The sequence below is a fragment of the Dasypus novemcinctus genome, chromosome 3 (genome assembly GCF_030445035.2).
Source record: "Dasypus novemcinctus isolate mDasNov1 chromosome 3, mDasNov1.1.hap2, whole genome shotgun sequence".
Lineage (NCBI taxonomy): Eukaryota > Metazoa > Chordata > Mammalia > Cingulata > Dasypodidae > Dasypus > Dasypus novemcinctus.
In genome coordinates this window covers 38013157-38025202 of record NC_080675.1, presented here as the reverse complement: position 1 = coordinate 38025202, position 12046 = coordinate 38013157, and the positions used below count along the sequence as shown (strand labels likewise).

Below are 12046 nucleotides of genomic sequence, written 5' to 3'. Positions count from 1 at the left end.
GGCTACTGCAATGAAAGGCAGCTTCTAAGCAGTAATCAAAATAGTCTCAGTTGCATAGAGTTATGGCATTGGCTGATAGATCATTGGGTACCTAGAAGTGAAATAGATCAGTAGTCTACTAAATTTCTTCTGGATCTGTATAAGCAGATGTGTTCTAGGTTGAGTGAACAAAACCCCAACTGAAATTACAGATGCATAGAATCAAGGACCCTTAATCAGTTCCCAGACTTGAGACAGTTTACAGACACAGAGTCCCTTAAATGAGGAGAATGCCAGGTCCCCTTTGGAAGGATCCTGCTAAACTGTCAAAAATTTATACTGTTAATCTTCCTCCCATCTTTCCCCAAGGAGACCTATGGCCTTTTACCAGAGTAACTGTGCATTGGGGAAAAGGAAATGATCAGACATTTCAGGATTATAGACACTGGCTCAGAAGTGACATTAATTCCAGGAGACCTAAAACATCACTATGGTTCATCAGTCAGAGTAAGGGCTTACGGAGGTCAGGTAATTGATGGGTTTTTAGCTTAGTTCCATCTCACAGTGGGTCCAGTGGTTTCCTGGACTCATTCTGTGGTTATTTCCTCAGCTCCAGAATGCATAATTGGAACAGACATACTCAGTAACTGGCAGAATCCTGACATTGGATCCCTGACTTGTGGAGTGAGGGCTATTATGGTAGGAAAGGCCAAATGGAAGCCACTAGAACTACCCCTACCTAGCAAAATAGTAAACCAAAAGCTATACCAGGGAAGCAGTTGTGGCTCAAGCAATCAGAATCCCATCTACCATATAGGAGGTCCAGGGTTCAATGTGCAGGGCTTTCTGGTGAAGGCAAGCTGGCCCATGTGGCAAGCTGGCCCATACAGAGTACTGGCCCATGTGGAGTGCTGGCCTGCACAGAGTACTGCCCCACACAGGATGCTGCCCAGCATAGAAATGCTGCCCCATGCAGGAGTGCTGGCCCATGTGGAGAGCTGGCACAGCAAAATGATGCAACAAAAAGAGACATAGAGGTGGCGGACTTGGCCCAGCAGTTAGGCATCCGTCTACTACACAGGAGGTCCGTGGTTCAAACCCTGGGCCTCCTTGACCCTTGTGGAGCTGGCTCACGTGCAGTGCTGATGCACTCAAGGAGTGCCGTGCCATGCAGGGTGTCCCCCGCATAGGGGAGCCCCACGCACAAGGAGTGCACCCCGTAAGGAGAGCCTCCCAGTGCAAAAGAAAGTGCAGCTTGCCCAGGAATGGTGCTGCACACACGTAGAGCTAACACAAGAAGATGATGCAACAAAAAGAAACACAGATTCCCATGCCGCTGACAACAACAGAAGTGGACAAAGAATATGCAACAAATAGACACAGAGAACAGGCAACTGGGATGAGGGGGGGGAAGGGGAGAGAAATAAATAAATTAATCTTTAAATAAAAAGAGACATAGAGAAGAAACAATAAGAGATGCAGCAGATCAGGGAGCTAAGGTGGCACAAGAGAATGCTTACCTCTCTCCCACTCTGGAAGGTCACAGGATTGGTTCCCAAAGCCACCTAATCAGAATACAAGCAGACACAAAAGAATATAGAGTGAATGGACATAGAGAGCAGACAAGTGGGGGGGGGGATAAAAATAAATAATCTTTAAAAAAAAAAAAAAGAACCAATACCAGATCCCTGGAGGGATTGCAGAAATTAGTGCCACCATCAATGATCTGTAGGATGCAGGGGTTGTGATTCCTACCACGTCCCCATTCAATTCTTCTATTTGGCCTGTGCAGGAAACAGATGAATCTTGGAGGATGACAATAGATTATTGTAAACTTAACCGGGCAGTGACTCCAGTTGCACCTACTGTCCTAGATGTGGTATCATTGCTTGAGCAAATCAACATGTCCCCTAGTAACTTGTAAGCAGCTGTTGATCTGGCAAATGCTTTTTTCTCAATTGCCATTAGTAAGAACTACCAGAAACAGTTTGCTTTCATCTGGCAAGGCCAGCAATATACCTTCACTGTCCTGCCTCAGGGATATATCAGTCCTCTAGCCCTATGCCATAACATTGTCCGCAGGGAACTTGAGCATCTCTCCCTGCCACAAGACATCACACTGGTCCATTATATTGATAGTATCATGTTGATAGGACCTAGTAAACAAGAAGTAGCCAAGCCTCTAGACTTATTAGTAAGGCAGTTGCATGAGAGAGGATGGGAGATAAATCTAACAAAAATGAAGGGGCTTTCCACCTCAGTATAATTTCTAGGTATCAAGTGCTATGGGGCATGTCGAGATATCTCTTCTAAAGTGAAGGATAATATGTTGCATCTGGCCTCTCCTACAACCAAAAAAAGGCACAATGCTTAGTGGTTCTCTTTGGATTTTGGAGACAACATATTCCTCATTTGGGTGTGCTACTCTGGCCCATTTACTTAGTGACCGAAAAAGCTGCCAGTTTTGATTAGGGACCAGAAAAAGAGAAGGCTCTGTGACAGGTCCAGCCTGCTATGCAAGCTGCACTACCACTTGGGCCATCAAATCCTGCAGATCCAATGGTGATGGAAGCTTAAGTGGCAAATAGAGATGCTGTCTAGAACATTTGGCAGGCCCCTATAGAAGAATCGCAACACAGACCCTTAGGATTTTAGAGCAAAGCCCTGCCATCCTCTTCAGATAACTACTCTTCCTTTGAGAAACAGCTTTTGGCCAACTTGATGGGCCATCAAGTTACCATGAGACCTGAGTTGTCTATTATGAGCTGGGTATTATCTGACCCACCAAACCATAACTTTGGGTGTGCACAACAGCAATTCATAATAAAGTGGAAGTGATATATATGAGACAGGGCTCCAGCAGGCCCTGAAGGCACAAGTAAGTTCCATGTAGATGCAGCCCAAATGCCCATGGCTGCCACCCCTGCCATGTTACCTTCTCTTTCCCAGCCCACAGCTTTGACCTCTTGGGGAGTCCCTTACAATCAGTTGACTGAGGAAGATCAAAACTCGGTCCTGGTTTATAGGTGGTTCTGCACAATATGCAGGTACCACCTGAAAATGTACAGCTGCAGCACTGCAGCCCCTTTCTGGGACATCCCTGAAGGACAGTGGTTAGGGCAAATCCTCCCAGTGGGCAGAACTTCGAGCAGTGCACCTGATTGTTCATTTTGCTTGGAAGAAGAAATGGCCAGCGGTGCATTTATACACTGATTCATGTACTGTTGCCAATGGTTTGGCTTGATGGTCAGGCAATTGGAAGGAACATGATTGGAAAATTGGTGACAAAGATGTTTGAGGAAGAGGTATGTGGATAGACATTTCTGAGTGGGCAAAAAAACATGAAAATATTTGTGTCCCACTTGAATGCTCACCAGGGGGTGACTTCAGCAGAGGAAGATTTTAATAATTAAGTGGATAAGATGACCCACTCTGGCTAATGCTCAGCCTCTTTTCCTAGCCACTCCTGTCATTGCCCAATGGGCTCATGAACAAAGTGGTCAGGGAAATAGGGATGGAGGTTATGCATGAGCTCAGCAGCATGGACTTCCCCTCAACAAGGCTGACTTGGCTACAGCCATTGCTGAGTGCCCAACTTGCCAGGAGCAGAGACCCACACTTGGCCTCTGATATGGCACCATTCCCTGAAGTGATCAGCCTGCTACCTGGTAGCAAGTTGATAACATTGGACCATGGAAGGGGTAGAAAATTTTTTTTAACTAGAATAGACATACTTCAGATATGGGTTTGCATTTCCTACATGCAATGCTTCTTCCAAAACTACCATCCATGGACTTACTGAATGTCTTATCTGTTGCCATAGCATTCCACACAGCATTGCTTCTGATCAAGGAACCCATTTTATAGTAAATGATGTATGGAAATGGCACATGTCCATGGAATTCACTGGTATTACCATGTTCCCCATCATCCTGAAGCAGCTGGATTGGTAGAATGGTGGAATGGCCTTTTGAAGACTTAATTCTGGTGCCGGTAGGTGGCAGTACCTTGCAGGGCTCGGGCAATGTTCTCCAGGAGATTGTGTGTGCTCCAAATCAGCATCCACTCGATGGTGCTATTTCTCACATAACCAGGATTCATGGATCCAGGAATCAAGGAGTGGAAACGGGAGTGGCACCACTCACTATTACCCCTAGTAACCCACTAGGAAAATTTCTGCTTCCTGTCCCTGCAATCTTAAGCTCTACTGGTCTACAGGTCTTAGTTCCAAAAGGAGGAGTGCTGCCACTAGGGAACAAAACAGTGATTCCATTGAAATGGAAGTTAAGACTGCCACCTGGCCACTTTGGGCTCCTCTTACCTCTGAAACAACAGACAAAGAAGGGAATTACTGTACTGGCTGGGGTCATTGATTCTGACTATCATGGGGGAAATAAGACTACATCTACATAATAGGGTAAAGAAGAGTTTGCCTATAGTAAAGGAGATCCTCTAGGGTGTCTCTTAATACTGCCATGTCTTATGACCAAAGTCAAGGCAAAAATTGCAACACAATCCAAGCAGGACTAACAATGGCCCAGAATATTCAGGAATGAAATTTTGGGTCACCCCACCAAGCAAAGAACCACAGTCAGCTGATGTGCTTCCTGAAGGTATCAGGAACATGGAATGGGTAGTGGAAGAAGGTAGTGATAAATATGAACTTTGACCACATGACCAGTTATAGAAATAGACTGCATTGGTCATGAATCCTTTTTCCTTGTTTCATTATGAGTATGATTGTATATGTACATAAAACTAATTTCTTTGTTTTCTTCCCCAACTTTTCCTATGTCATATGACAAGTTGTATTAGTTTTATGTCATAATATTTAAGGATGTCAAGTTTAAGAGTGAATATTACCCAAGAACTTGCACCCCATTCTGTAGGAAATTAATGCATTTCTGGCTGTATGCAGGAGAGCTGAACATTGTTAGGCAGAAATATATATATAACATGTCTGTTATTGTATTTACTTAGAGACTGATTATGGTTTAAGATAATGTGTATGGTTGCTGAGTGGACAGGGGGTGGACTGTGATGGTTAGGCTAATGTATCAATTCAGCCAGGTAATTGTGCCCAGTTTTTGGTCAAGAAGCACTGGGCTAATTGTAATAGAAGAACATTTATGGGCTTTCGTCATCAGGGAGTTTACTACATAGATGGCTGATTACATCTATGATCAATCTGGAAGATTGCCATCAGCAATGAGTGACATTTTATCTAATAAGTTGAATGCCTTAAAAGGGGAAGTGATTTCAGCATTCAGAGAAAAATTTCCAGCTCCTCTTTGGACAGCCAACATCTCCCAGAAACTCATCAAGGACCTTCATTGGACTTTCATTGGAGCCCCTGCTTTGCAGCCTGCCTGTGGAACCTGTGCTTGTGCACCCCCATGATCACATAAGAGAATCTTATAAAATCTCATACTATTTACAGATAGCTCCTGTTGATTCAGTTTCCCAAAAGAACCCTGACTAATACATAAGGCTATGAATTTTCCCTCCTAGCAGTGAATTTGCTGCATCCTATAGGTTTTGATATGTTGTGCTCTCATTTTCATTCATCTCTAGATATTTATTTATTTCCCTTTTATTTCTTCTTTGACCCACTGATTGTTTAAGAGTGTATAATTTAACTTCCATAAATCTGTAGGTTTTCCAGGTCTCTGTTATTGATTTCCAAATTCATTCCATTATGGTCAGAGTAGATGATTTGCATAATTTCAATCTTTTTAAATTTATTGAGAAATGTAGTCTGTCCTGGAGAAAGTTCCAGTGCACTTGAGAAGAATGTATATCCTGTTATACTGGGGTGCAATTTCTGTATATGTCTGTTAGGTCTAGTTCATTCATTATATTATTCAAGTGCTCTGTTTCCTCGTTGATTTTCTGTCTAGTTGTTCTGTGTATTAGAGAGAGTGGTGTATTGAAGTCTCTGTTACTGTAGAAGTGTCTATTTCTTTCTTCAGTTTTTCCATCAGTGTTTGCCTTATATATTCTGGGGCACTGTGGGTTAGGTGCATAAATACTTATGATTGCTATCTCTTCTTGGTCTTGGACTGACCCTTTTATTAATACATAGTGTCCTACTTTGTCTCTTGTATCAGCTATAAATTTTTTTTTATTCTGTTGCCATATGTACATTCTGATATTTCCCCTTTTGTAACAATTTGACAATATATGAGCATCAGGGCTATTATATTTGGAGTACTTTGTGGTCTTGGATATGTATATTTATGTCCTTCATAAGAGTTGGGAAAATTTAAGCCATTATTTCCTAAAATATTCTTTCTGCCCCCTTTCTCTTCTCCTCTCCTCTGGAACACCCACGATGCACATGTTTGTACATTTTGTGCTGTCGCAAAAGTCCTTGACATGCTACTCAATTTTTTTCCATTATTTTCTCTATCTGTCTTTCTGACTGTATGATTATGATTATTCTATCTTCTAGTTCACTGATTCTTTCTTCTGCCTGTTCAAATCTACTGTTGTGTTCCTCTTGTGTATTTTTTAATCCTATTATTCTGTCTTTCATCCCATAATTTCTGTTATGTTTCTTTTTAAACCTTCAATTTCTTCTTTATGCTCATATACTGACTTTTTAATATCCTTTAGCTGTATATCCATATTTTCCTTCATCACCTTGAATAGGTTTACATTTGTTTGATCTTCTTTGATTAGTTATTCCAAATTTTATGTCTCCTCTGAAGTTTTAATTTGTTCCCTTGGCTGAGCCATATCTTCCTTTTTTCTTAATATGGCTTGTAATTGCTTGCTGATGTCTGGGCATCTGATTATTTTGATGTATTAACTCTAAAGGTCAGTTTCTCCCTCTTGTCTAGGGTTTTATTGTTGGTTAGCTTTACATTAATCCTCTTCTTTGATGCTTGGCCCAAGTTATTCCAGATCTTTAGAGTAGCCTGTGTTTATTAAAATTTTCTCAGTTCTTCTTCATCTGTTTCTTGCCCTGGATATGAGGTTCAACTTGTGTGTGTGTGCAACTGTTTCATCTTCCTTTCCTCTAATCTTTCTCCAGAAATCTTGAACTTTTCTGTTTGGTTTTGTGCAGAATTTTCTCCCCAGCTCTTATAATTTGCTTAAATTCTCTTGCTCACTCAGTGCTCCATTTTCCTTGTTATTTTTAGTTCTATGACCTGACCTATCTTACAGCAACTCAACTCACCTCCCTTTTTTTCTCTTAGGCTTTTCTGCTTCCTGTTTCTTTGTTAAGGTATCCCACCCTGGGGACCCAGATGGGGTCAATCCAGAGAGGCCCATTTTGTGTTTAGGTGGTCCAGTGAACAGAGACTTGTCAATGGTTCTACAGTGGTCTCTCTATTTTCCCCCTTGAGGATCCTTTTGATGCAGCATTCCTCAGGGGACTGTGTTCTGCCCTGGGCCTCTGCGGACCTGGGTCCTTGTGCCTGGATATGCATGGGATTCTAGCTCACTGCTGTGAGTGGCTCTATGGTCTGCATCTGTGGCAGGAGAAACACAGGCTTACTGCCTCTGTGGGACTCCCAAGCTGTGAAAGGAAGGGGTCTGGATTGGCAGATCCAGGAAGAAAATTCCCTACCAGATCTTGAAAATTCTTCTTTTTTTCTTCGATTCAGCATTTGTGGAGTCCTCCAATCTCAACTGTCTTCCAAAGATTTAAGCAAGAAGGATTTGTCTTTTTATTAGTTGATTCTAAGGGAAGGTTTTTCTAGGCAATGCATTATATCACCATATTGACGACATCACAAGTTGACTTATTTGTGATTTTTTTCTAAACTAAGTATTAAATGTCCTTAGGGTGAGAAGTGGATATGGCTCAAGTGATAAGACCTCTGCCTACCACATGGGAGGACTCAGGTTCAATTCCTGGGGCCTCCTGGTGAAAAAGAAGAGAAAGCATGCCTGAGTGGCAAGGTGAGTGCCCATGTGGATGCCTGCACAATGAGCCAAGTGCCCATGTGGGGAAAAGTGCCCACGCAAGTGCCCACGTGGTAAGCTGTGTGCCCACAGGGCGAGCTGAGTGTCCACGTGAGTGCCTGCATGGTGAGCCAGTGCCCACATAGTGAGCCAGTGAATGCACAGTGAGCCAGTGCCCATGCATGCGAGTTATGCATCAAAATGATGACACAACAAAGGAGAGATGAAGGGGAAAATCAAGGTAAAGCACAGCAGAAACCAGGAACTGAGGTGTTGCAGTTGACAGGGAACCTCCCTCCACATCAGAGGTCCCCAGGATCAAATCCTGGTGATCCTAGAGGAGAAAGATGAGAAGAGAAGACAAAAAGAGAAATAGATACAGAAGATCATGCAGTGAATGAACACAGAGAGCAAAAACAGCAGGGTCAGGGAAGGGGGGGAAGGAAAAAAATAAAAGACCTTAGGGCAATAGAAACCAATCACTTTGTAATTTGAAATAATTTTATATATAACATAACCCTTGTTTTTAGCATGCTGAGTACTGTTTTCAAAAAAAAGTACAAGGGAAGCAGACTTGGCCCAGTGGTTAGGACATCCGTCTACCACATGGGAGGTCTACGGTTCAAACCCCGGGCCTCCTTGACCCATGTGGAGCTGGCCCATGCACAGTGCTAATGCGCGCAAGGAGTGCTGTGCCACACAGGGGTGTCCCCGCATAGGGGAGCCCCACGCGCAAGGAGTGTGACCCGTAAGGAGAGACACTCCGCGTGAAAGAAAGTGCAGCCTGCCTAAAAATGGCACTGCCCACACAGAGAGCTAACAAAAGAAGATGACGCAACAAAAAGAAACACAGATTCCCGTGCCACTGAAAACAACAGAAGCAGATGAAGAAAACGCAGCAAATAGACACAGAGAACAGACAACCAGGGTGGGGGGTGGGGAGGGGAGAGAAATAAATAAATAAAATAAATCTTTAAAAAAAAAAAGTACAAGATGAATTTTAACAGTGATTCCAGGTTAAGTAAACAAATCCTATCCATTTTAAATGCACCTGCAGCCAGTTTGCTTAAAGATGTAAATAACATTTAGGAAGTAAATATTTTTTAGTTTTATAAAAGTATAGCCTGTTAGAATTATGCTTTTGAAGTACCTTTGGGTTATTGGATTGGCTTTATTTTGTTTCCTGAAAAAAAATCTCAGTAGTTTAGATAAACTCACATACCAAATTTTAGTTTCTGCAAATGCTAGTAAAGTAAGCATTTTTTCAATATCATTTTGCAACCAAGTCAGTAAACAAAATATCTTAACAATTCCACCAAACAAGCTACTGATCAGGATTTGGAATATTAATTCAGCAGGTAGTTTCTACTGCATTGAAAATATTGTCATGGGGCCATGATTTCTAAAAGCAAGTATTTTTTGTGAAGGATGATTTTGGTATTTGATCTTAATCAACTGATTATTTGAAAAATGTATCATTAACTCCATGCCATCTCCCAAAATAAGTATAAAAAAAAAACAACCTTGAAAACGTAAAGTTTTAAACTTTAAGTTATTTCACTTAAATACATGTTGTGGGGTTTTTTTGATGTGTTATTTTTTTAATAAATAGAAACCACATCACTTCATTTGTTACAGCAAATAAGAAGCAATGATTCAAGAGGGCCCCCCACAGCTTTGTCATCCAAAAATAACAAGGATAAAGACCTTCGCCACCCAAGACTTTAGCTAAATTTTTCTTTTGATCTCTGCCCTCCCACCCACATCATCATGCTACTTCCAGAGTGGAACTCTGCCTTCAGATCTTATTCTAGTTGGGAGGCTAGTCTATCAGCTTGCCTTAATTATGAAGTCTGGAAGTTCCTAACTCAGCTGAGGAACCTGACAACTCTTCTTTGATTTCAGCCTCATCCCAAGGCCCATGAATGTTTTCTTTAAAAAGCTGCAGGCGAATGAGGTAGAAAGGGCAGAGACATGAGATGGAAACCAGCAGAAGGGCAAAGAGTATGGCTCCCACACCACTAATGGACAGCAGACCTCCCAAGGCTGAAAATGCAAAAATGAGTGTGACCCCCACATAGCTGCAGGGAGTACATTGCCTTCAGTTTTTTCTGCAACATGGGCCACAAGGCAAAAATCCAGATGGCAAATGTCACCATGATAAAGGCATGCAGGGACCTGGGTAGGCGTGAGGCCAGGCAGACAGAAGCAAAGATGGTCATGTTCAAAGACAGTGTGCTGGATACAATGGCAGCATTGGCACAATAGTAGAAGATGAGGTGGCCTAACAGCATGAAGACTGACATAGCATAGATAGTGTCAGTGCTGACAGATTCTGTCAGGGTCTTCAGCACGGGTGAAAATCCATATGTAAAAGTAGTGAAGACTAGGGTACTCTTCAGGTCAGCCCGTCGGGTCCACCCACTTTTCTTCCACCATTCATCTTCATCAATGAGATCAAACAAAACGTAGCCAATCAGTGAAGAAGCCAGGCCAGTCCCAAAAAACCAGTGGGGGACCAGAAGACCCTCATCCATATACCACCAGATAACCACAAAAACACAGACATTGCACAGTTGCTGTATCACCACACTGGATTCAAACATCACAGCCCAATATTGGTACTTCCGGGCATAGATGTTTTTCTGAAGCTCTTCCAGAAACCGCCAGTCCACATCGTTATCAGGGAAGGGTTGTCATTCATACAAGACCTTCTGCCACCTGGCCTCCTTGGTGTTAGTAACTGGTTGGTCACACATTATCCTTCTCCTCAAACTCAGGCCAGTTCAATCTTCCTCGCAGACATCCCTGTGGTCCTTTCTTTATGAAGTTTTGAAATAAGACCTCTCTGGAAATTCCATGCTGTGCTGTGGTTGATATTCTACCAACCTTCCCTTGCTTTCAAAGGCAGCAACCCAGACTAGGCTTGTAACAGATGAGTTTGTTCTCTGAGCAGGATGATAACAGCCAAGTTGCTGCCTGCAAGTTCTTAGGGGTGCGTGGCCAGGGGAGGGTGGCCGCCTGCCTCCTTCTACATCTTTTTATATACATAGAGGAACAAGAACTAGGCTGGGAATCATTAGGCTCTCCTCCCCCCCACTCCACTTACTAGTTGTATGTCCTGAGGCAAGCTACTCAACCCTCTGGATATCAGTTTTCTCATCTACAAAACAGGAATTCAATTGAATAAATAGTTAATTGCCCACTACCGACAGGCCCAGGTATTGGGGATTTAGATGCAATGATAAGTAAGATATGGTCTCTGCCATCAATAAATGTAAAGTCAAGCAAGGGATACAAAAATTTTAAAATTAGACCCCAAGACAGAATCAAATTAGGTAGATATAAATATAAGAACATTAATACCTGATTTGCCTTCCTTGTAGGATTGTGCCAAGAATCAAATGAGATTAAGAATATCAAGTTTTCTTAAAGCACTGTGTAAATGTAATCAAATACTATGATATTATTTGGCTTCTGTAGGAGACACCTAATGGGTTATGTGCCCAAACCTCTCTTCATTTCCAGGAGATGCTGTTTTAACCACATGGTAGCAGAGAGGTGCCCTTAGGAGGCATTCTAACCGTTTTGACCTCAGTTGATTGAGTCAGTTGCAAACTCTTGGCTCAAGCTGGGCCAATTTGACTCCCTGCTCTGGGATTTGAATGGGAATGAAGGTAACTCAGTCTCAATCACTCTGGGGTCTTGAGTAGAGGAGATAAAAACCCTGGAGATACGGACAGCTTTTTCTACATTGTGGACTAAAAATTAGAGAATGCTGAACTGTGGCAGTAGGAAAGAATGGAACAGAGGTCCAGAGAGGAGCAGAGACTATGGTTCAAGCCTGTCCCTGCCTGTCTGAAATGGTATCCCTGCAAGAACCGTCTTTTCCTAAAGATAGCTCTAATGGACTTCAATTGCTTTCAACTAAAAATTTTATAATTAAACAGTTTTTAAACTAATTTAACTCAGGATAACATAGAGCTGAAGTTCTCCTTTAGCCCATGTAAGAGCTGAGTCATTCATTGCCAACTATTTATAAGACTCATAAGAAGAAGAAAAAAAGTTGGCTACCCCTTCCTCAGGACAGACCTCTATGATAGTACCCAGCTGCTAGATGTCAGCTGCTTGGTTGGCCAGCCCTCAAAAC

At 42.4% G+C, this 12046-nt stretch overlaps 1 pseudogene; it reads right to left on the bottom strand.

Annotated features, from left to right (window-relative positions):
• Positions 1–9736: 9736 nt before the first annotated feature.
• LOC101437927 (phosphatidylinositol N-acetylglucosaminyltransferase subunit C-like) lies at positions 9737–10678 on the bottom strand (annotated as a pseudogene).
• Between the last annotated feature and the right edge of the window lie 1368 nt (positions 10679–12046).